This window comes from Chrysemys picta, chromosome 4 (assembly GCF_011386835.1).
Source record: "Chrysemys picta bellii isolate R12L10 chromosome 4, ASM1138683v2, whole genome shotgun sequence".
Taxonomy (NCBI): Eukaryota; Metazoa; Chordata; order Testudines; family Emydidae; genus Chrysemys; species Chrysemys picta.
Genome location: NC_088794.1, coordinates 51,676,272 through 51,703,232, shown reverse-complemented (window position 1 = coordinate 51,703,232; position 26,961 = coordinate 51,676,272). Strand labels below are relative to the sequence as shown.

General features: G+C 40.6%; 1 long non-coding RNA gene across 1 annotated transcript in view; it reads right to left on the bottom strand.

The window, feature by feature from the left end:
- LOC135983023 (uncharacterized) overlaps positions 1-26,961 on the bottom strand; it is a 46,542-nt gene that overhangs the window by 10,231 nt on the left and 9,350 nt on the right. The window contains exon 2 of the long non-coding RNA XR_010600520.1: positions 24,684-24,757. This is a non-coding gene — a long non-coding RNA (uncharacterized LOC135983023). The remainder of the gene's footprint in view (positions 1-24,683; positions 24,758-26,961) is intronic.

Genomic DNA, 26,961 nt, shown 5'->3' with positions numbered 1-26,961 from the left:
TTAATAAAGGCCTATTAGACAATTTCTCTGATAAGATAATTGGAAAATTAATGGATTCGACATGTAGCTTGATTAGGAGCAGTCAACTTGATTTTTAGAATGGAGGCACATACTTAACTCTTTTGCTGGAATTGCTGTGATTTCTAGCAATAACTCACAACTGTACAGAGCTACATCATTCCCTTGCATGGGAAGGAGAAACCAGGCCCAGTAATTTCTGCTAGGTTCACTTCATAATGATCTCGTACGAAGCAGCGTTGTCAGGGGAGGACACAGAAGGAATAGGGCACTCAGGGAGTACACCGTTCCCAGCCCTTTGGATCCTCATGTTACAAATCAATGTGCAGCAGAGACAGCCATGCTAGATGAATCACACAGATCGCTGTGGAGCCAAGTCTAGAAAACTGGCCCAGTGATTCCCAAAACACAGATGATAATCAGTCGAACTAAAGGAGATCCTTCATCCTCCTGTGACAAACCCTGTCAGAGAGATATCATACACATAGCATTAGCTTAGAGGTGCAGTCTTTCTACACTGTTCTGAAGGTTCAACTCCCCAGCAGCAATGATCTCTCAGGAACAATGCTGCCACTAATGTGTCTCAACCCACCACAGGTGGTGTTAATTTAGTTCAAAACATTTATACAAAAGAGCATGACCTATAGCACAAAGACTCTGCAAGGCCACCTTCTGTTCAAACAATGGGCCAGATCCTCAGCTAGGTAAGCGGGCAGGTTTATATGGGCCTCAGAAGAGTTATGCAAGTTCCCACCAGCAGAGGATCTGGCCCAATAGGAATATATTCATGAAGACTGGAGGTGAGGAGAGGGAACTAGGCCAAGGGATAGACTGTTAAAACAACATACTCAAAGCCTGATCTCTACTGTGTAGCACAAGAAAAGATAAAGGAAAGTTTTCTAGCAAAGGCAAAAGGAAGATTAATTGCTAGTTAGCAAACATAGTGCAGGAACCCTAAGTTCAGTCAAGATATATTTTAGTTTCCTCCACTTTCTCAGTAGCAAATATAAGCAAACCACAGTCTTCCTTAAAGTAATAGCTGCTTTTTTTAAGGAGGGGGAGGTGTGAACATGAGTTGATGAAGTGTTTCTCAGTCACAGCTTGAGAAAAGTTTCAATTTGTCTGAAAATATTTATTAAATTCATCTTTTTTATTAATTACTCTACAAATTTTAAATCTTTAGCTTGGAACATCCAGCATTTTTCAGTAGAGAAAAATGACAGTTATGTAAGCTTTCCTGGAAGCCAGAGTGAAGAGAAAACTAACCCCCAATGGAAAGAGAAAAGAATGGTCTTCCCATAGTAGAGTGAAGAGAAGATTAAATAGCACAACTTTTGTAACATGCATGCCAATGTCAACAATTTCTTCAAACAAAAAGTTAACTTATAAAGATTAACAAAGTTTGGCCCTTCTCAGCCAACCATGGTACTGCGGTTTTAAAAGCCTGGTAAACATGCAGGTCCCAGCTAAGTAAGTAGCTGACTGAACTTAACTAAAGGCATTTAAGAATTGCACTAGTGATGTGTATTGTTTAAATTTACATTCTACTGTAAACACAACAATAAATTCAATAAAAATAAGCAGCTATCTTTTAATATGATTAAGGAACTGATAAACTCACCATGGCAAGGAAGTTCACAGTTAAGACTGGCAATCTGGGCTGAGACTGTCCCCTTATTTTACCCTGTTGACTGCAAACTCTGAAGGAACCAGGGGATTTAAGAACATGGCCTTAGCTCAGATTTTCAGTTTTAAATCAGAGTTCCATTCCCTTTTGCAAGCTTAAATCTCATGCCCATGCATGCTTTATGCAATGCTTTGTGGTTGAAGTTATAATTCTTGAGATGCAAGTCTGACACAGATTTAAGTAAGGTTCCTCAGTCTTCTTCAAGCACCATTTTGGTAGATATAAATACAGATTATTTCTGCAGGCAGAAGAATGTTATCCTAGTGCTCTACACAGATTTGTCCTTACCAAGTGACTGCTTAGCAAAAGGAGCCTTAATATAAGGGGGGAAATTGTACTGCAAACAGACTGACTGCTGAAAGTCTATTTAACATGTTTATATTAAAAAATATAAATTAAGATTCAATTATTATAAAAGCTGGTTGCCTGGAAGGTATCCTGCAGTTATTCTGTTTTAGAGATTTACTCAATGCAAAGATTTAACTACAGACAGAAACAAAAAACAAGGAGGATTGTGGAGGTAACTGTTTAGGTCTCCAAGGGGAAGTTTAATTAGTGCTGCATTATGAGCATACCACAAATGCACAGAGGGAAGAGAACAGCCAAAATATTGTAATGTATACGAAGATATGAGGACCTTCATTATACCACAGCACCATGCCTCAAGGAGGAAAGGACACCTTTAGCATTAACCTTGTCCAGTGTTTATTGATCTCTAAAGGTCTCTGGGCACATGGCACAGAAAATATTTATGGATATAAAAGCGCAAGGCCCTCAGCAGTTAAGGCCTTCCCATCATAACACAAATGACATTCACCGAACCAACAGCTCCTACACAATAGCCCTATTTTCTTAAAATAAGTAAGTAAATAAACCTTGAAAACAAAGAAAACCATAACCCTCTCCCAAGCAGAGTTTCTAGATCTCCAAACGGGAGGAGAGCTAGAGATTCCATGAAGCTCGCTAAAGATTTGGCTACTGCCCGTCTAATTTATATGGAAGGTGCTCAGACACAAAACCATTATCCATCCAACAAGACATCCCAGAGTTGATGCAAAACAAATTGTGAGAAGATGATGAACCGGCTTCCAGACATACAGCAAAAAGAGACATCCATTACAAAATAATTATAATGCAACTAGAACAGCTGGGGTTGGATGAACTGGGGTTAATCCAAGCTTGGAGGCTCTCAGCCATGTGGCTAAAACTGATCTGAAAAAGGATGCTGTTTAAAAATTAAAATCTATTTTACATCTTTTAAAAAGTGTTTTATGAAGAACTTATTTAAAAGGGAAAATATGAAGGAAATAAGAATATAGAGATACTGGCTCATATGTGCTCTGCTGTACATGTCACATCACACCATGAACTATAGTGAATATGGTGCAATTCACAGTAGTGTAGTTGAAAAGGGAGATTGTAGTTCACTCTGATGTTTCTAACTTTGTGTGGAGTTTCATGATATTTTGTTAGTGCAGCAGACATCTACTTATCAGAGAAAATTGACTACAAAACCAGAATATGTTGGATCTTAAAACTACACTAGACTTTAAGGAGCAGAAGACCATATGCAAGTCTGCAATTATATTTTGAGATACATTTAATCCTGAAACCACTCTTCAGGAAAAAATACAAGTTTTGCATATATAAGGAATAAAATATCAGGACCTAACTTGTTTTCCCCTGATTAATATTCAAGATACCATTCTGCCAATTAAGATGGTGCAGAATCTGATCTACACATTAAAACACAGACAACAAATAATTCCTGAACCAGATCTGATATGTATGATTAGGGCCGTGTCTGCTGACAATCTATTTGCTCGGCTGTATTGCAGTAAGTGAACTGCAAGTGGATAGTTAGATCAAAAATAATGGCTTCAGAATACAAGCATTTGTTTGTTTGTCTGGATCATTATATAGGAGCAGGAAGAAGTGGAGAGATTATAAATCACTGCAGGAAACTTGGGCACACTCACAAGCACTAACTGGGTCAGGAACATTAGCACTCAGCCAGTAGGGAATCAGGTGTTTGTCTGGGTAGACATCTCTGTATGCAGAAGCTCTGAACGAATGGTTAAAAATGAAGATCATTCTAACCACATTCATAATGGTCTATGGAGCTACACTACCTCCAGGCCCATATATATGGCAGCTTCAGGCTGCATCTATGGCATAGATTTGTGGATTCCCAGGCAGTGAGAATGCATAGCTCCCCACTGGCCTTCCAGGGCTGGCCTTACCATGAGGCGAACTGAGGCGGCCACCTCAGGTGCCAGACTGGGGGCAGGGGGCGCCACTAGGACCCAGAGTGTAGAAAATTGTGTCTGCTGCTGGTGCATATGTATTCTCTCTGCTCTAGATGCACAGAGATGGTGGAGTGCTGTGCTGGAGGAAGAAGAGCACAAGAGACATAACAGGCAGGCAGGAGAAAAGGTGAGAGGGAATAACAAAGCAGCAGGAGCTGCAGGGAGAGAGCGGAGGAGGAGCCTTTTATGTACCTCTCTAGCACCCCCAGGAGCTTGGACTGATTAACACCAGCTTCTCAGGGAGCTTCCTGTTTCCTGCTGCTTCCCTGAGCCCACTTGAAGAGAACAGGCAGTCAACTGAAGTAGCAGGAGCCAGTTAGGCCCTTAAGACGCTGATCTCTTCCCTCACTCAGGCCTTGCTACTAGCCTGCTTATTTGTCCCCTTCAACTGACTGTTGAGCCCCACTATAGCTGGCACAGAACAGCAGTCATGAGTGAAAGAAGAAAACGCCCCTCTGGGGCAGCATTCAGAAAAAGAAAGAAAGCAAAGGAAGCTTTTCTATCTAAGCAGGAAGGAGCTCTCCTGAGATACATAGACACAAATGCTCACAGTGAACCTTCCAGCCCCAGTGAAGATGTGAGTGGTGAGGAGATGCCTGATCTTCCAGTTAGTCAGAGCGCAGGTGATCTGGCAGCTACTGCAGCATCCATATCTCCATCACAAATGGATGTAACCAGAAACATTCCTGAAGAAAAGTGTAGATCAGAGAAGAGTGTGGTGGAGGTGCAAGAAACAGCTGCTGCTGAGTTTAGTTCCTTAAGTCTAGATGATCCAGGACTGTGGACTCACTTGAGCAGTAGTCTGAGAGACTTCCTTGTACTGCATGGGCCACAGCAAGTGAAAAACTTCATGTTCTCCAAAGACAAGGAAAATAGAAGTTTCCATCCAACACATTACTGGCGTGAAATCCCTAATGGCAACAAAATGAAGAGGCCATGGCTTATGTACTCAAAAAACCAAAATGCTGCAGACTGTTTTTGTTGCAAACTCTTCCAGTCTAATGTTCCAGCCACATTGGGTTCTACAGGAACAAAGGCCTGGAAAAATCTGGCTAGAAATCTGGCATGCCATGAGAAGGCAGCAAATCACCAGAGATCATTCCATAGGTGGAAAGAGCTTGAGATGAGACTAAGGTTAAAGGCCATCATAGATGATCAGCATCAAGAGAAGATTGCATCAGAGTCTCTTTACTGGCAAAATGTTCTGAAAAGGCTCATTGCCATGGTGAGAATGCTTGCTACCCAAAACCTAGCACTGTGTGGCACTTCAGATCAGCTGTATGTGCCACACAATGGAAATTTCCTTAAAATTCTGGAGCTGATGGCTGAGTTTGATGCTGTACTCCAGGATCATCTAAGAAGAGTCACCACCCAAGAAATGTACACACAACACTACCTTGGAAAAACAATTCAAAATAAGATCATACAGTTAATGGCAACAAAAGTCAAACAGAAGATTGTGGCAGATCTGAAGTCAGCAAGATATTACTCTGATATTCTGGACTGCACACCTGACATCAGCCATATGGAACAAATGACTTTAATGGTGTTGTAACAACAACAGAACCTAGTGAAAATGTCCCTGCAATGGTGACTGTCAGAGAGCATTTTCTAGAATTAATTGACATTGATGATACTACAGGAGCTGGTATGACAAATGTGCTTCTTAAAAAGCTGGAAGATACGGGAATTGCGATAGCTGACATGAGAGGTCAGGGCTACGATAATGGTGCCAACATGAGAGGAAAGAACAGAGGAGTGCAGACACGGATCCAAGAGTTAAACCCTCGAGCTTTTTTTGTCCCATGCAATTCTCATTCATTGAGCTTGGTGGTCAGCTTCTAATGAGGCTGCTGAATTTTTTAATGTAATTCAAAGCATCTATGTATTTTTCTCTACATCAACTCATCGATGGCAAATTTTGAAGCAACATCTGGAAACATCCTCTCTGACACTGAAACCACTGAGTGCCACACGATGGGAAAGTCTAGTGGAGGTGATAAAGCCTATCAAACACCAAATTGGGAAGAGAGATGATGCCATAGTTGCCATTATAGAGGATAATGCTATGACCGGAACTGTTCATGGGAGAACAGTGGCAGAGGGAAATGGAATCACCAGAAACATACACAAGTTCAAATTTCTGTGTGGCTTAGTGTTGTGGCATGACATATTGTTTGAAATAAATGTTGTAAGCAAGAGACTCCAAGGTGTTGATCTCGATATATCTGGAGCAATGGAACAACTGGACAAAGCAAAGTCATACCTACAGTCTTACCGGTCAGATGAGGGATTTCAAAACGTTTTGAAGAGTGCACAGAAGTTGGCAGAGGAACTTCACACTGAATCTATTTTCCCACCCATTCAAGAATAGAAGAGTCACTGACGAAGAAGACATTTTGATGACGAGGCACGGGATAATCCCATAAGAGACCCCAAACAACAATTCAAAGTTGAATTATTTAACCAGGTGCTAGATTGTTCAATACAGTCAGTTGAAGAACATTTCATGCAGCTCAAGGAACACAGCAGTATATTTGGGATGTTGTATGATATTCCAAAACTCCTCACTATACCTGAAGCAGACCTACACCAGCAATGCAGGGCACTAGAGACAGTGTTGACACATGATGACATGCACAATATTGATGCGAGTGATTTAGGTGATGAACTGAAAGCCCTTTCAAGATACATTTCAGCAAGATCAACTCCAAAGGCTGTTCTGGACTATATGTGCACAAATAAGATGACTACCCTCTTTTGTTGCTCTGCATATTCTTCTAACACTTCCTGTAACAGTTGCCAGTGGAGAACGCAGCTTCTCCAAGCTGAAGTTAATAAAAACACATCTATGCTCCACAATGACACAGGAGAGGCTTGTTGGCCTTACAACCATCTCAATAGAGCATGAGCTGGCCCAGACTGTGGACCTTCAGGAAGCAGTTCAAATCTTTGCAATCAAGAAGGCACGGAAAGCACCACTTTGATTATTCAAACAGATAAAAATGCCAGTGTTTACTATGCAGACAAGAAAAGTTACATTTGCTGTTCAGGCATTTGAAAGTTAAGTGTTACTTAGAATTTTTGAACAAGGCATTTTAAGTTGTTAGTTCTCCTTTATTGGGGTAGGTAGCAGAGCAGTACCATGAGAGGAGTAGAACAGGAAGAAGGCAGAATTGAGACCTTTCAAAGTTTTGGCCCAAGTGAGGGGGCATGGAGGTGTCATTTGAGCTCCCCGCCTCAGATGCCAAAATGTTCTGGGCCAGCCCTGTGGCCTACCTCTCCTCGAACAGATCCTGGCATTCTCAGAAATAGGGGAGAGTCACAATCAATCTCCCTTTACCTGAAATGCTGCTCACACCAAGGACAAGGAGACAGAGAATAGAGGAAGCTTATTCCCTTTTTCCAGAACCTCTGCGCTGTTGGCCTAATTCCACTGTCCCTGCTCATAGTTAAAAGACTCAAAGACTTATAGTCGGATTCTTAAAACAACTGGAGACAACACCTCAGCACTTGTGATAAAATGTCAAGCTGGTTAGCTTAGAAAGTCAGATGTGTAACAGTCTCAGCACCTACCTACACACAGAGTTTAGTAAATGAACAAGAGCAAGGTAAACCAGGGTTAAACCAACAGAACAGTGTCCACACACAAAGCTGCACTGGTTTAACTAAATCAGTACAACATCATACAGTTAGTTAAACCAGTACAAGTGTGCGCAGAGATCAGACCCTTTCTTCCACTAAATTCATTTTTATCTTGTATTTCAAATAATTAGTAAAAGTGACATGGAGATTGAAGTTTCACAAATCATGCAAGCTGCCAGATTGCTTTATTTAAATTCCTTGTCAGGCAGTCTGGCAAGAAGAGTGGAAGGAAACAGCTGAAGCACAGAGGCTATTTTGGTTTATTTGCTAACCACTTCCAAAACTGGGGTACATTATCACATGTAACAAATCAGGCAGATTGAAGAAAAGAAAATTCAACATCACCAAAGAGGGCTAGTGGAAAAATCCCCAGGAAAGGGCAGACAGCTAGCATGGCCAGATGCATTCCATACCCCAACAAGGCATGGCTGGATCAAAGTGCCCAACCCCCCAATCCCCTGTTCACTAGCTGGCAAATGGAGGCTGAAGACAATGATTCACTTTGATTTTTGAAGTGTAATAGCTGCTTTTAAGTATGTCTCTCTAAATGATCCTGGCCAGTACCTGCAATCACTGGTCTAGCTCAACTTCAAACCTCCCTCCCATATAATTGTGGCTTTCATGGACACAGCCAAGCCCTTAGTAAAGGGTCCAGCAATCTTTTTGGTCCATTTCAGGTCTGAGCTGGTAGAAACTACCTAATCAGGCTCATTTATGAGTATCTCAGCGGTCAGGGTTGTTCTAAATCTTGGCTTGGCTGGAAGCTGGGCTTGCCAAGATCAGAAGGGAGCTACAACCATTCTTCCAGAAAGGAGAGGGACGGTAAAGTATGAGACCCTGTCTGCATTTTGCTTGGAAATTTAAGCAGTCAGTTTTTCATTACATTACAAATCTTGTTTTTGGAGGAAATTGTCCTCCTTCGGCGCCATTTAAACTAAAGGCTATAAATATAAATCCATTTACAGATTTTTATTTTAATGAGTAAGATACAGCATCAGAAGGCAGGGCAGAGATCAGAAGCAGGCTGGTCTCAGCCAGCTTACGTAATTTACTATCTACCAGTTTAGAATCATAACAAAAACAACACATACTGTCCTCCTTATAGGAAAATAATCCTACATGGAAGTACAGATAATGAGACCTCAATTCCAATTAGAGATACAGACACTTCATCCCAAGACTTTCTTGTGCTCCAAACCATACAATATTTTTTGATAAAATCATTTGTTTAATAAATATCCACCTTATATAGCAAGATCCACTGTCAATCAGTCTATGGGATATTGCTTACATTTCTGGGAATGTTCTGGGTGAATTCTGTCATTATCACCTGCTATGTTGACTTAGTGCAACAAAATCAAGCCTACTAAATGGCTCACCCATGTGATCACAGGACTTGGTTACAACACAGATGCATTTTGTAGGGTACCCAGAACCCTAATGTATTCCTCCACTATGCTAAACCCTTGAAAGGTCCTAGCGAAGGTCCAGGGCTGGCTCCAGGCACCAGCACAGCAAGCAGGTGCTTGGGGTGGCCAACGGTAAGGAGCAGCATGTCCGGCTCTTTGGCGGCGGGTCCCTCCGTCCCTCTCGGAGGGAAGGAACTGTCTCCGAATTGCCGCCGAATAATGAAACGGCGGCGGTAGAGCTGCCACTGAAGTGCCGCCGCTCGCAGCTTTTTATATTTTATTTATTTTTTTCGCCGCTTGGGGTGGCAAAAATGCTGGAGCCGGCCCTGCGAAGGGCCCATCTACACTACAAAAATATAACTGTTGTACTCAGATCAGGGGACCTCTGTGTTACAACTGGGTCCCTACACTTAGTTGTAATCATAGGGTAGATGGCTCCTGATTCCTACCCCTGACGGAATGGACTAGCAAATTCTACTATGAGCCATCAGCACAAGAGCAGTGTACCGTAGTTTCCTCTCTCAAGGCAATATACTAATTATTTTTCTGAATGCTTAGACAATAGGATCAGAAAGGGATGAACTAGGAGCCTCATCTCTCATGGAAGTGTAACTACTCCCTCATAACAGAGAACTTATTTAGACTATGGGCCCAGTGGTTCTGTTGAAGCGGCCTCAAATTAGGAAATTCCTTTTTCAGAACCCACCTTATGACACAATATTTAGCTGCATGATTGTGAGGGGAAGGTAAAGAGGGGAGTTTTCCTCCTTTCCCCTCCCCAGACAACCATCTCCTCAGGTGGCAAGAAACCCTCCTCTCTTCAAGTAACAAGAATCCAGGGCCCCCAACTACCCCTATATACAAATACCAAAGGCTCTTGCCTTCCCTCAACAAGCTTCTATAATGCAATGTGTGGTCAATACAAAATTCTTCAGCACTTTGTAAACTGAGGGACGTTCAGAGTTTGAGATTTGTATTAAGTATGTGGAGGTGGCACATGAGGGATAATGTGCTGGCTAGATTATATTCATATTGAATTCAATTAAAACTTCTGGTGTGGATTTTATTGGAAGCTTCCACAGGAATTTGCATGTGGTATAGAATTTAGCATGGCGCATTGCAGAAAATCATAGGACTCACTGCAAAGTTTGTCTAGCTGCAGAGTACACAGATAATGAGCAAGGAATAATGGCATCTTTACTCACATAGTTTAATGGTGGTGGAATATTCCAGATAGGGGAGTGGTAAGGCTATACCCATTGGAGATACCACCAAGAACATTTCAGAGGTAGGGGTGGGCAGCTTTGGGAACAGAAGGAACAGTGTAGGTTCAACAGACTTTCAGGAACCTGCACCGAGTTTCATTAAACCACAAACCCGAACTGACACAGCTCTAACTAAGCGAATTAAAGAACCCAGCCTTGAATGCTTTTTCTGATTAGTGAGTTGGATTGTACCTACATAAAAGAATCAAATAAACATATTGAAAATCCAGTCTGTTTCTAATCTGTCTCAAACCAGTCTCTATTTACATCTTTGTACACAGAACTGTGTGGTTTACACTAGGGTGATCAGGTAGCAAGTGTGAAAAATCAGGACACTTTTTTCCTAGGGGAAAGGGGGGGTTAATTGCACGTACAAGACAAAGCCCCTAATACTGGGACATCTGGTCATCCTACTTACACCAAACTCTAAAATATTCTTCAAATAAAGATTAAAAAGGAAAATTCTTTCCTCTTTACAGAGTTGTGGGAAACAAACTAACGCAGAACATATATAGTGATGTGAATTCATTTCTCAATCATTTTCCATGTCTTATTTAAAAATAAAATGTTATGCATTTAAATGCAGCTATTATAGGTTCAGAGCAAGCAAAGCTTAAAAATACAAATGAACTATTAGTCAATTCATGCTAATATTTATTAAAAACCACTCACCCCCCACCAACACATACACACAGTGCAGATGTATCTATAAGTATAGACATTAAGCAAGAGGGTCATTTTAGAATGGAGAATAAAAAATTGTATTTTTGAATGTGCACAGATTTGATTTTATGCAGTATTTTAGTGCAAGTCATTTTAATCTGGAAGGAAACCTGTGTCTCGTCATTCTCCCCATTTACATACTGACCCCTTAATATTGTCAAGTATTTACTTGGATCTAGCCACACAACTCGGCTGTTCTCAGTGGTGGCAGATGACAGAACAAGGAGCAATGGTCTCAAGTTGCAGTGGGGGAGGTCCAGGTTGGATATTAGGAAACACTATTTCACTAGGAGGGTGGTGAAGCACTGGAATGTGTTACCTAGGGAGCTGGTGGAGTCTAGTTCCTTGGAGATTTTTAAGGTCCGTCTTAACAAAGCCCTGGCTGGGATGATTTAGTTGGGAATTGGTCCTGCTTTGAGCAGGGGGTTGGACTAGATGACCTCTTGAGGTCCCTTCCAAGCCTGATATTCTAGGATTACTACTGCAAAAGTCTCTTTTCTCAATATACAAATGAGCATGTCTTTGTAACAACAGATTAGATGTATTTTTCCCTTCTTAAAAATGAAGTAATTTAAGTAAGCATTTATTTTTTTCATATTATTTTGGTTCGTGTTGCATTAATTTATTTTCTTACACTGGGATGGTGCTTAACTTCTCCAAAGTTGATACTCATTGAGTAAACTTCGCAGCCTCTCCTCAAGTTTCTTCAAACTAATTATAACAACTCTTTGTGGGTTTTTTAATTACATTATTTTGCAGTAGATAGGGAACTGGCCTGTTACTCAGGAGATCTGAATTTCATTCCTAGCTCTGCCACTGACTTTGTGTGACCTTGGGCAACTCATTTCACTTTGTCCTTCAGTTTTTCTACCTATAGAACGGCAATAATGATACTTACCCTCCTTTGTAAAGTGCTTTGAGTTGTATAGATGAAAATCTCTATATAAGAGGTAAGTATTATTATTTTGTTTGGGGGTTTATAGGTTTCCCAAATGAATTTGGAAAAGTCTGTGTGTAAAAAAGACTGCTATATTGCGTGTGAAACTAGTGCTTGCAGAATGATTCCAAAGCAACAGCCCTGGAGACTGAAATCCTGCATTTATCTACAAGACACAGACAACATAAGCAATGACAGCTCAAGCTGCCCTTAACTGTTCTACCAATCTTTCTCAATCCTGCCCTGGGGGTCCACCTCTATAACTGAGAGGTAAGTCTCTAAAGCCCATTCAGTCTTTGGCCACCCTGCTGAAGCTGGCAAGTACCAACAGTCTTGCAATCAGGGGCAGTTCAGATGGTTGTTGTGACAACATACATATGCTGGGCTTTGGATTAAGACCACCAAAAAGTTTCACATAAACCAAACCAACCATCCAAACATCCCAGGTAACATTTTCATTGAGTGAGACACACAGCTTCCTAAGTCTCATTGAAAATCAAAGTGCCTAATGTTTGGTCTGCAGGGGCGGGGGGGGGGGGGGAGGAGGGAAAGAGGTGTGAGATTTCTAAAGCACATTAATGTATTGCACATTAATTGGTCCATGTAGACCCTGCTGGTGCACACTAAAGGTTCCCTAGTGCACTTTAATGCAGCACGCCTCAGAAACCATTAGTACACATCAGCAGAATCGACACTGACCAGTTAATGTGCAACATGTTAGTGCACTTTAGGACTCACACCCCCAGAGTGCACATTGCCCCACCATGTAGACATACCCTAAGTCACTTCTGAAAATGGAACTCAGGCTCCTAAGTCACTCAGTCATACTAATATAAAGATAATAACCTGGCTAGAGTTAAACTAGTGATACAGAAGTGTGTTATCCAAAGTAGGAATGAGCACCAGAAAGTACAATGGGACCAGAACGTACACATGTGGACAGCCTCTGCTGGCTCTGAGCCAACTTGCTAAGCAGATGCTCCTCCTTGTGGAGGAAAAGGTTACAGCAGAGTGAGAGGAGCTACTGCAGTCTTAGTGCCCCAGTAGCAACTGCAAAGCCAAACTCTGGACTCCGTTAATTCCTAACATAGGAAAGAAAGATCAATTTCCCCTCTTCCCCGCAAACATTTCCCCAGGGTCCAGCACAGTAACTATCCATGAGAAGAACCAGACTTCATCACTGTCACATCTCTTAAAAGTGCCTACTCCAGAAGTGCCTGCTGCGGGTTGTGGGATAAAGGCTAGAGGTGAATTAAAATTTTCTTGAGCTTAAAAATGGTTCACTTCTACAAATGAGCAAAGGGTCTAGGGGGAGCAGGAAGTAAAGTTTTTATGCTACCCAGCCTGTTTTCCATAATTTACACAAGGTTTGTACTGGGTTTCAAGTAGAAGATTGTGACTGAGAGTCACTGAAGATCTATGATTCAGTGTGAAAACAGTTCAAATATTCACATTTCATTAACCTCTCAAAACACGTTTTCTGTATTTCAAATACAGTGTGAATTCTATTGACCAACTTTATTAATAAATAAAGTATAGCCACTACAATGATAGGAGTCTTAGAAATACCATTTGTAGCTCAGCTACATATTGAAATATTAACAAAATTACCTGGAGACATTATGGAGATGCAAGTGCGTATCCATAATTAGAGGGGAAATGAGAAGTTATGCCCTTTTGGTTCATTTTCTATGTATAACTAGGCCTGAAACATTTTTTCCTTCACTTTTTACATTAGAAATTCATTAGAAAGTTTTGTTTTTCCTGAAAAACATCACAGAAAATGGATATTAAATTGGTTTAGAACATCAGAGAAATCATACACGTGAAACATGATCACTTAAGAAAGTGGTCAAGGAAAAAGTGCTGTTTGTTAAAAATTCACCACACACTGCCTCTTCAATCAAGAGCTGAGAACACTCCTGGTTCACATTTTAGTCATCCAAAAAGTTCCCCACTAAAAACAAGGACAATTAGATAGGACATGCCTGATATTTCTTACATGAAAAGAGAGAGGGGGGATGGACTTATTTTGTGAGAAAAAGGGAGACAGAGGACAGGGACACCTTTAAGAACCTTTATACATCACAAGAAAGCAAACAGTTCAGAAATCAGATTTCCCCTTCTCCCTCCCCAGCTGTACATTTTACACCTGAAAGCTGTCAGATAGCTTAGGGCTGGCCCACACTAACCCTCCAGTTCGAACTAAGATACGCAACTTCAGCTACATGAATAATGTAGCTGACGTCGAAGTATCTTAGTTCGAACTACAAGGTACTTACCACGGGTCCACACGTGGCAGGCAGGCTCCCCCGTCAACTCCGCATACTCCTCTCGCGGAGCAAGAGTACCATGTCGACGGCGAGCACTTCCGGGATCGATTTATCGTGTCTAGACAAGACGCGATAAATCGATCCCAGAAGATCAATTGCTTATCACTGAACCCGGAGGTAAGTATAGATGTACCCTAAGATTCTTGCAGGGACATCAGCAGCACTAGCTGAGAGAAATTAATATTTCCCTTTGTATTAAACAGCGCATTTCTTCCATTTCCTGGCAAGGATGAATGACATAATTCTGGCTGAAGTAAAGGATATATTTGTACTTCCTACTTGACTTGGCAAGATGGATATTGAGCTTTATATAGAATAGCTCTGCAGTAGTTAAAGTACTTTACCATTTCTGATCACCTTCATATTTCTCACAAAGAGAATCTTTATAAAGCTTTTTAAAGCTAACTGGAAATGTTCATGTCACTCTTTCATAGTTCCTGTATGAGAAAAGGTCATGACTCTGAGTTCTTAATGAAAATTACACAAAAGAAATACAATCACTATTTTAGCATGAAGTCTAGGTAATTTCTGTATAATCAGACAGCAGAAATGAATCCTATACAGTACCCGTTGGCACTGCTATCGTTAAAGTTCTACACAATGTTTCTAGTACAAACTGTTCATATTCAGAGGTCTAAAATTTAGCTGTCGGGGCCACAACTTGGCTTATAATATATCAATGTTTTGGCAATTTCTGAACCACAGAACTATAAAAACCATGTTCAACTGGCTCAGATTTTTAGTACTTTCCTCTAGCAAATTTTAAAAGAAAGATACTCCAGGTAATTAGTCAATAATGTGGATTAATAGTGTTTGATATTTATTTAACAACCATCCAGAGTACCAAGAAGCCAAACGACTGAGATTTAAAATGTAAATGGCCTGTCTGGAATTCCAGCCTTGACAATAGCTTTTGTAGGGGTTCATCAGGCTCTTAATGTTATGAAACCTCTTCATTGACCTATGGATGTTCAGTGTAGGGCCAGCTAAATGGCATGTGCTTGGATCAGTGGCCACATGCTGTACATCTCACAGTTCCTGACAATTTTCAAATAAGGAACATTCCTAGCCATTGAATGCATAGCATTTAGCCTGCTTATGGGTTTGAATCAATGTGTGTGTGTGTAAATTTTAGCGTACACTAACTCCTGTACTACAATGATGTAAAGTCTTTGTAGCCCTCACCCTGCCCACAGGATATTTCTGCTAGGCTTTGGCTCAGTAAGTCTCACTTTAGGCCAGGATGTGGTTGATTTCATAAATAATAGAGAGATTCAGTAATATAGGGCCCTATCATCCCCTTCAGCAGCAAATGCAAGGAAGGAGAAAAACTAATAGCAAAGCAGCATAAATTTCAGCTAATGGAGAAACTGACAGATTATTCCCTCCTGAGAGAAGGATTAGAGGCAGTACAGAAGAAAGTTGGGCCATGGCTATTCAGCTACAAATTCTGACTACCAACACTCACCCTTTGCCTTCTCTCAAGAGGCAGCAGACTGGAAATTAGTGCTGTAAAGAACAACGGTTGATCATAGGTGAAATCTACTGAAAACTCTGGATTTGCTAGAGAAACATGAAAACGTCAGCCAGAGTTTAAAAGCCCTGGGACTGAGTGTAAAGTGTCACTCCTTCACCCTTCCTTTCCTTCGTGCCCGTTTTCAAAAGTGCCCTGTATCATGCCTCTGAGAGTCTGGCCCAATTCAACAGTAGAGCGTGTTCCCTAAATGGTACTCTAGGCAGAGGTGAAAGTAAGCTGGTACGGGCCAATAAAAAATGTTGCAGTCGCGTACAGGCAAGAAAGTGGAGCATTCAGCACCAGCTTACTTTCACCTCTTTTGGCTGCATAACAAACAGCTTAAACTCAGAGCTAATAAAAGCTGTGCCATACCCCAATTTCCCTAGACCCTCTCTATTTCCTAGCAAGTCAGATATCAAGGATTGTTTAATCTCCCTTCCAGACACATAAAAGGGTGCAGGGGGCACACCAATGGGTGGTTAGTAGTAGGGGAAGGCAGGGGTGAATGAAGGACAACTAGAATAGCTTTCATGAAATATACAAGATACTTAGAGAAAGTTTTGTCAATTTCAGCCTCCCCACTCTGCAGGACACCAACAAAACCAAAAGAGATCTGAGATCGCGCCCCTGTGTCCTAAGGACATTTCAGGTGTTTAATTCAATATATAAAAAGGGTGGAATGAAAACTACTATTTCTTTCAAAGGAGGCACAACAATTTCCTTGAGTATCCAGTTTCCCCCTCCAATCCCTTTGTGGTTTTGTCTATCAGGCTATTTGCTTTCACTGTAAATCTTTAGTTGCTTTAGCAAAATTGCTTTGCCCAAAATAAACCCCCCAATCATCATGACATCTTCCCACCATGTTCTCCATGTTTCCAGTAACATTTCAAAGAGGATCTGAAAGCAGTTTGGACATCACAACCGTGATCCTCTGCTGGGGAGGGAATGGGATAGATTTGAACTTGGAAATAGTTCCCAATTTTGATTGTATTTTTTGTGTATTATACTATTGGGGATCCCCTCACCCAGGGGGCAGAAAATAACTGCCCCTGCCTTGGTCTCTCACACACACCCCGAACAACTGAGAGTGAAATTAACAAGGATGCCAGAAATGGCTCCTAATCCTGTGGTCTGAACCGTGGAGGGAACAGCTGAGTTTAAACTGTTCTTATGCAGGCGGCAGGCGTCCTGGGCAGGCTTTTCCCTCAGCCAGTCCCCCTACTCCCTGCTGCAAGCCAGAGGGGAGCTGCTGCAGCCCCTGCTGAGTGCTTGGGGTGGGGGGGAGCACAGAGCCTAGCAGTGAACGCAGCCTGGTTGGAGGAGGAGGGAGGACAAGGAGAAAAATGTGACCGTGAGTTTTCACTTTTTCAAGCTTATTCCAATATTAAAGTTTTATTACAGACAGTATTGGTAGTAGCAGTAGCTTTATTTTCTATATCTAAGTCATGCAATGGGAGGGATCCACAAAGTATGTAGGAGAGGTGGGTTGCTTGCGATTGGACCGTACCAGTAAGAAATGTAAATTACTTTCACCCCTGACTCTAGGGATCATGACTACTGCCCAACACACCAGCCAAGACTGATGCGTTTCCCCACAGAGACACAGATGTGGATTGTACACATGATGAGGCAAGCATGGTGTTTACCAACCTTTCATCTCTTCTCTGCATCCTGGGCCTATTTTCAAGGGAAGAACATGCTTTTGTTCACCTCTGTGCCACATAGCAGAGGAGCACATGGGCTCCATAGTAAAGATACGATCAGCAACTTGTTACAATCTTTGGAGGATGTTAAACAGAAGTTACTAAAAAAAGTTAGACATTTTTAAACAAGCAGGTCCAGACAACTTGCATCCAAGAGCTTTAAAAGAGCTGGCTGAGGAGTCACTGAACTATTAATGTTGTTTTTCAATATATCTTGTAGCACTGGGGAAGTTTCAGAAGACTGGAAGAAAGCACTAATGCTGTGCAAGTTTTTAAAAGGTTAAATGGGATGACCTGGATCATTATAGGCCTTTCAGACTTACATCAAGCCCAAGCAATATGATGGAGCAGCTGTTACAGGACTCAATTAATAAAGAATTAAATACGTGTAATGTAACTAATGCAAATAAACATGTCTAACTTGATATCTTTTTTTTTTAAGATTACAAGTTTGGTTGATAAAGGTAATAGTATTGACATAATATACTTTGACTTGATACCAAATGACATTTTGATTAATCTTAACAAAGAGAAGGTTAAGGGGTGACTTGATTACATTCTATAATTATCTACCAGGGGAACAGATACTTAATGGGCTCTTAATCCAGCAGAGAAAGGCATAAACACAATCCAATGGCTGGAAGTTGAAGCTAGACAAATTCAGACTGGAAATAAGGCATACATTTTTAACAGTGAGAGTAATTAGCCATTGGAACAATTTACCAAGGGTTGTGGTGGATTCTCCATCACTGACAATTTTAAAATCAAGAGTGGATGTTTTTCTAAAAGATCTGCTCTAGGAATTATTTTAGGGAAGGTCTATGGCCTGTGTTACACAGGTGATCATAATAGTCCCTTCTGGCCTTGGAATCTATCATTTCACACAACTATTTATTCACCAATGAATCAAATGTGTTTACTTTTGACAGGGCTTTGCATTTCCACCAGGTTTTCTGCTCTTTTTAGACCACGGTGCTACTTACCCCGGAGCTATGGTAGATGCAGGAACATACACTCGGAATGGAAATAAGTCATACATATTTTAGGTTGTAAAGGAAAATAATCTAATTGAATTTTTATTTTTCTTTATATTTATGTATTAAACTCCTGAGTTGGTTAGTTCTGCCTTTTGTCAATCAGTTTTTGGCACCCCTTCAAACAAAGATGTATCCTGCCCTGGGCTCAGCTCCTAGCTAGGCTGTGAGAGGACTGATGCATTCACAAAGCAATCTCTCATGGAAAATTGAAACCTTTTGTCTGGGTACACAGTTTGTTATCTGCAGAATTATATAATACTTCCTAACCAACTCTAAGACAGTAGAGCTCATCAGAAAAAAATTTCCTAAGTTTTTTATTAATTGAAAAAAATCAAAAACTAATACAAAATTGGGGGGGGAAGTGTTGAAAAACTGAAAACCCCACCACTGTCAACAAAAATAGAAGTTTCTGTTTAGTCAAAAAAGCCGTCATTTTCCCCAGTGGAAAAAAAATGTTGTAGTGTCTTAGTTGGATTTATTTCTGAATGGCAACTGTAAGAGCAGTACTATATTTCCCCCCCAAACTAAACAAGTATTGTAAAGCATCAAAAAGAAAAATCACTACCACTCACTTTCCTATTAGTCTGTTCTAAAAAAAATAATAATAATAAAAATCACAAAATATATATTTCAGGAGGATGCATAACAGTCTTCCTTGAATGTTATCTGTCCGTTTTTGTTATGAAGGAAACAAACTTATGGGTTTCATTTAAATTGTGAACAGTTTTAGTCTCAATCAAACATGATTTAGACAGATATTTACTTGCCTTTGAGGTGCTTCCTATTTCTGGAAATGGGGTGCGAATAAAGAATGGAAATGAAGCTTCCCCCTGGTTGAAACAGCCCTCACCTGCTTGTGACAACCCAATAAAAAAAGTGTGTAGGAGTGAACAGAAAAGCACAAGTTTTGCACCAGGGCTCACACAGCACAAAGGAGCAGCCCCACAGGGTGGCATTCTGTTTATGCAGCACTTCCTGAAGCCACGGTCTCAGGGCAGAGAACAGCAGCAGAAGTTACACTGAAAGGTAATTTCCTATCTGCATCACCCAATGTGATGGAACCATACTTCGCTCTAGGATTTCATAGTGAATACAACTGACAGTTTTAAAGGCAACTATAGCAGCTTTGTGTTTCTCTTTTAGGTATTTTCACATTTCAAATCTTGATATACATGTTGGTGGTAAAAATCTTATACAGGTTGGCTGAGGGAGAAGAGAGTATGGAGGTAGCCTCTTCCCCATACCAAGAGCAGGACAGGACATGAACCTAGTACTCCTTCCAGTGGAAGGCAGGGACAGTTACATGACTAGTTAACATGCCCCTCTGGATAGGCCTGTGGTTGCTGATTAGACTGGTCAGTGGGGTTGACATAGCCAAGCCAAGCTTCCAGGCCCTTGTGCTTTAGCAGCAGCCATATTGGGAAACACATGACATTCTTTTTGGAGCAGCAGTACGAGGCAGAGTCATGGGCATTGTGAGCCCTGGAGGCATCATGGCCTACATAGTAAAAATGGATTAAGGACCATCTGCTCAACTGCTTCTGTCTCATTGTCCTACCTGTACACCTCACATTCATAAGTTGCACAATTTGCTTAAGGTTTTCTAGAAGCAAAATCCTTCTGTAGAAAAAAAAATATTGCTGCATGATGACAAAGGAGCTTAGACATTTGTAATGAATCCAAAGTTACTAACCTAGCCTGTCATCAGTACATAAAATGTTTCCTCATCAGAATAAACATCGGCAATTAACTGTATTGTATTAAAAGGTTTTACTGAAGCTGTTTTATGCTTGTGGCCACTCTACTATATCCAGAGTTCTCCTTTCTTTGCAAAGAGACTTCTGTAGTATTTTCTCTGTTTTGGTGTTTAGTATGTGGAAAAGGGTCTTCTCTCACTGCAGTTAGAGTGGGATATTTATTTGGAATATATTCATTTAACACAGGGTATGTCTAAACTACAATTAAAAACCTGCAGCTAGCCCATGTCACCTGAGACAGGCTCGCAGGGCTCAGGCTAGGACACTGTTTAAGGGCAGTGCAGATGTTCGGGCTCTCGGAACCTTCCCACTGGTGGGGTCCCAGAGCCCAGGTACGAATGTCTAAACCGCAATTAAACAGCCCTGGAGCCCATGTCAGTTGACACAAGCCAGCCGCAGATATTTAATTGCAGTACAGAGATCCCATCAAAGACCTATGAAAGCCTTAAAAAACTAGCCTAACTCATAATTCGCTAATGTATCATGCATACTTTATTTCTTACTTTAAACAACTATTAAAGGCATTTGAACGAAATGGAAGACAGGCCGCTTGTTGCATTTAGGAGACAGTATGGTCTATCATTTAGTGCCAGAAACTGGGTTTCAGGAGACAGATTCTATTTGCTGCTATGCCACTATGCAAATCTAACTTCTCTGTGCCTCAGTTTCCCCACTGGTACAACTGCTAAAGGGACTCTTCAAATGCTAAGTGTCATTCCTGTGAAGCCCTCGCCTCCAACTGTTTTTTGCTCACTGTCGGTTACAATCCTCTGCATCCAAAACACCACAAGTGATTGCTCAAGAGATTATTAGGACGCTGCACAAAACACAAAGATCATCAGAATCGAGGGAATCTGAACTGGGAGGGGACAGGATGAGCAGATGACTTTATCGGATCCCTTCTTGTACATTAAGAAGCAGAGTGCATGTTCAGCAAAGTAAATATAAACCATCTGTCATTGTGACCTAAGCACAGGTGGTAATGGGAAACACTACAACAAATTGCAGCACTAAGCTCGCTGACCCCCACTGTGTCTTTGCTGACCTTTGCCTACCAAAACAAGCAAGAAAATAAGATATGTTCATAGGGCCGGATCCTCCACTAGCACAAATCAGCATCACTTGCTTGACTTGACTTCATTGGAGTTATGCTGATTTACAGCAGCTAAGGATCTCTTCCACACTTTTCTATTGCCTGCTATATAGTTACTTGTTTTATGCTATATAGGTTCTTGTGCTAAGCTCTCAGCATGGGGTCTGACCACAATAACGCCCACTGACACACATCACTTCCCTCCTATGCTTCATTCTGTGACATTCCATATTCTTTATAGAAATATACTTATATGAATATGACAGACATACTTTATGCAAGATGGTTCATGTGAGATATCATTGGAAAGGTTATGATTTACTGAATGCAATTATCCAATTTGTATGCCTGTATCATTTCTGTAACTGAAGTTAGGAATATTAACTATGTATCTGTATTTCAACTATGCTACTTTGGGTGACTGCTAACACTTCAGGTACAACAATGGAAAAGCCAGACAGGGCAATGGCGCATCAGCGAGGACAATAGACTGTGAAGAGCTTGGCCTTCCTGTGGACGCTCCATACTGCCACTGACTCATGGATGCTGGGATCCTACAGAGTCAGGTGGTCTTGTCACATGATACTAAAACATTACCTGGGACTTCTTGTAACTTTCCACTGTACTGGAAAAGGGGTCGAGTTTGGGAAACAAAGGATTCCTGCCTTATGTAAATCCTATTTAAGGGTGGGGAGGAAGAGGAAGGCACACAGGACTCCTCCTCCCAATGGCCTGTCTGCCCAAGATGAAAGACTGAAAATGGGAAGGCAAGGGGGGAGTCCAGATTGAGACAGGGGTCCAGTCTGAAAAAGAATATAACTGAAACACTGCACCACAGAAGCTTTGCAAACTGCCTGCAACAATATCTAGGGTGAAAAATACTATTTGTAACCAATTTTTTTAGTGAAACTAGCTTAGTTTGCATGTTTGATTTCATTTGCTTAGTAATCTGCTTTGTTCTGTTTGTTACCCCTTTTACCACTTAAAATCTGCCTTTTATAGTCAATAAAATCTGTTTTATTTATTATTAAACCCAGTTTCTGTAATTTCTAACTGGGGGGGAGGGCAAGAAGTGTGCACACCCCTCTCCACATTGAGGGAGGGGGCAAATTTCATAATATATCTTTAGGTCTGCACTGCAAGGGAGGTGGACATCTGAGTGCTGGAGCAAATCCCTTAAACTGAGTCTTCCCAGAGCTGATCTGAAGGGGTGTGTGTGTGTGATTATTATATATATAAAAAGGAGGAGGTTTTCAGAGCCTGGCTCAGCAAGACAGGGTCCATGCTGGCAGAACAGGCAGACTCAGTGATATCTCAGCACATCAGGTGGCTTCCCAAGGGATCCAACCCATCACACATTCATTCCTTCTCTAATTTCAGCTTTATGCAACATGATTTTTGCATAAGAAAATTCAGAGTTATTTCAATGTCACACTTGATAGAACACGAAAGTATTTATATGCAAACCAAGAAAATGTGCTAATTGTGGAAAGCACACTTCTGGGTAAATTTGCCCACCAGTGCATCAGCTGATTTAGTCTGCATATCAAAGAGTTTTACATAACAGTGTCAGCCCTCAACTATTGTAAACTGGCATAGCTCCATTGAATCTCACACCAGCTGAGGATCAGGCCCTATTTGTTTAAAATAAACTATTTGCTGCTCCATCTTCTCAGCAATTTCATTGTGTCATACTTACCACACACACACACATACATCCAAGGTTCTTGCAGAAAACCCAGCTGCAGCTTCTCTACCTGGTCATTTAACAATACACATGGAAATGCATAATGAGCTTGACTGTTACATGATACTAAGTATTCTTTGGCCGTTTTCTTGCAGCCACCATTCTGAACACAGTTAGTGGCTCTGGCCCTCTTCAGTTCTCTAGCACAGGGGTAGGCAACCAAAGGCGGCACACAAGCTGATTTTCAGTGGCACTCACACTGCCCGAGTCCTGGCCACCAGTCTGGGGGGCTCTGCATTTTAATTTAATTTTAAATGAAGCTTCTTAAACATTTTAAAAAACTTATTTACTTTACATACAACAATAGTTTAGTTATATATTATAGACTTATAGTAAGAGACCTTCTAAAAACGTTAAAATGTATTACTGGCACGTGAAACCTTAAGTTAGAGTGACTAAATGAAGACTCAGCACACCACTTCTGAAAGATTGCTGACCCCTGCTCTGGAAGATTATTGTGCATCTTGTTTTACCAGTAAATTGTGAGCCACTTCTCTGTATTCATCTTTCAGATCTACTGGAGGAACTGTGAGCAATGGGGGAGAGAGAGAATACAAGCAACTGGGAAGTATGTTAAACTGTACGGAAATGAAATAATGTTCACTACATACTGTTTAATATCATGGCTACAGCATAGTGAGCTAGTATGTTTCAAGTTTATTAAATGAATTCTCTTCATACTAAATTTCCAAAGATCCTAGTTGACAGGAGGCTTTCATTTCAATGGCAAAGACCACTTGTTATCAGTGTCATATTAGCAAAGTACTGGCTTTGTATTTTAAAGCACAGATGTTTAGATGGCACAGTTCTTGCAAATAGGAAAGTGAGCCAGAAAATGAAAAGAAAACTACTATGATCAAAATCATATCTATATAGGCCAGCAAATTATACTAATCCATTTCTGCAGCAGCTTCCCTGTATGCTTCTTTCCCATTAAAAATTCATGTGTATTCTTGGATACTCTTTTACTCTACATAAAACTTAGAAGTATGGAAATAGTATTAAAATAATATGGTCAATAAGTTTTACACAGACTAAGGACACATGCAATAAAATAACTTGTTTATTGCAATTTGCATTGCTCTAAATGATGAGGCTGCCATGTAAAGGACAGAGTTACACAATATACAGGCTATTGTGGGTTTTACCCAATAACATTAACGCTGTTGAGTACAATGCTTAAAAAAAAAAAAAAAAAAAAACAGACTATGACTTTGATATATTTACTTTGATCTACCAGGAAAACATTTCTCAAAGTGGCAGATTGGATGTTAATCACACTGTTTCTATTCACACATGGCAAGATTTTGTCATTTGTCAGATGCTCCCTTACTTTCCTGTACAGGCTCACTTGTCGTAGTAGTAGGGTAGTGACTTTCTGTGCAAATGTGTGGGAAGTGAGTGGTGGGAAATGGGTAGCTTTGATTCTACTGTGCCAGTTCCCCTCACCCAGTGCACTAGCTAGCACAGTTTAGCAGTTACAGCGGTTGAAAATAATCTGTACCTTTTTTTTTCACAGGATAACGACCCAAAGCCATTATGGAGTCAGATTCTTGTCTCTGCTATGGCCACATAGCACTGTAAAACAAACAATACAGAGGGACTGTAAAGCTAGCTTAAACTGCATCCTCAGAATTCCCACCCCCACATAGGGGCATTCTTCACAGTGTAAAGGGCATTCTTGGGTGAAAGGGAGAGTGATTAGGGCATCTCTATGCCATGCAATCTCCAGCTGACAAAATGGCCCAGGGAGGCCATATGCAGCTAAATTGTATCTAGTTACTTAAGGGACTGAACCCAGAATCAAGAGAATGCAGACCTCTCCCCTCAGAATCTCTTGGCCAGACCACAGAATCTGAACCTCCAAACTCTCCCTGCTTATGCTTCTGGGAATCTTGCTTTAGAAGTGATTCTGAATTCAAATATAAGTGAAGGCAAGGAAGATTAAAAACATGCCCATTAATCTCTGTGGACCTAGATTGCCAACTAGCATTACCATTTATACCAACTACATAATGCAACAGATTTTATCTGAATACTGCAATGTTTGAATTCCTTCAGATATTTAAACTAAATATTTTCTTCATAGATCAGGAAAACATTATTCAAAACAGTAGCAAAGCCCCTAGCAGAAGCCAAAAATGAAAGAGGCGGTGTTAGATCCATCTTGTCCAGCTCACTGTCACTTCTGCAATGTTACCTACAGCAATATTTAGTACTTTGGCTAATTTATTTATAAAATGAGAAATGGGGAGGCTTCTATCACATCCCTTGGCAGGGCATTCCACAGTCTAATAGAACTTGGTATTTTTTTCTGACATTCAGTTTGCATTGTATGGGTAACAGCATGCTACTGTTTAACAGTGAGGTTTTCCTGTGAACATCCATCTCTCATGGCATTATGAGAACACCGTATATTGGTGTGAGATACGGATAGAGATTCCATAAATAATCAACAATCATAATCAACTTTTAATCAAGTTTAAAAAGAACTTTTCAACCTTAAAGTCAAGCACTCAAAAATTAGGAATTGATGGATTTGATGGCCTCTGACTTTAATTCTGCCCTCTTGTACATAAACACTATGAGGGAATTAGGGATTAGACTAGATAACCTTTGAGGTCCCATCTAACCTTATGGTTCTATGGTCACATATTTTTCCCCCCACAGGACCCCTGCCTCAAAGAGGCCTCAATTCAGGAAAACACTTAAACACGTACTTCACTTTAAGTGTCCTGGATAGAGATGCTTTCCTGAATCAGGGCCTCAGTGCAGAAGACCCTCTGATTTAGTACAACCAAATTTTCATGGAGCAAAACCACTGCTACTGAAAATTACCGATATGACAGTTTCTTTGAGATTCACTGAAGATGGGACAGGAACTTCAGCTGGTCCCAGACATAAGCGCTATGTCAAAAAATAATCTTTCATCACTGAGAAAAATCACAGAACATTTATGGTCTTGCCTGGAATTTTCCTTGGTTTCTGAAAAAGTAAGAGACAGTTTTGACAAAAGAAAAGCATCAGTCTGCCAAGCAAAGACCCTGTTTTGCTGTGAAATGTCAGAATTTCTTTGTAAAAAAAAAAAAAATAGTGTAATTTCTCTCTTGGGAAAATTAACAATTTTCAAGAGCTCTGTGTGCTGGCAGAAATAATTATATTTCTCCTTGGATCAAATGTTCAAATTCATGTGAATTCTCCACTGAAACTTCAGGGGGGTTTGGCTTACAAATAATTGCAAAGCCAAAATGAGTAGTTTCACATGGTCGTACTGATATGCTTGGCAGAGTGCTGCAGACCCATTCAGTACAAATTTGTCAGGCAAGCCATAAGCCATTAAAAATAAATAGTAATGAGAGCATGCCTAACGGGAACAAATACAAAACAAAATGCCTAAGTGCTAATGAACCTATTGCCTGAGAAGGTCAAGTCTATTTTACTACATAAACTACCATTATTTAAAAAAAAAAAAAAAGAAGAACATGGGAAGCATTTAAAGCCAGAACCTTTATGCATTCTGAGTAATACCTTAGAACCACACTGAAACCCATGGACAATTCGGAGCAAAGGACTACTCCAAATGAGAAAAGTTGGCAGAATTTGGATCTTGGAATATTACTTCTATTATGAGAATGGATTGAGTTAAATCAGATTATTTTTATCTCACTCTGATTTATCTTACAGAATGTACTATACTAATGGATTGTTCACAGATATTTTCCTTTTCCCTCGCATCACCTTAGGATATAGTCTAGTTACTCTCTTATTGGTGTGTGTTTGCA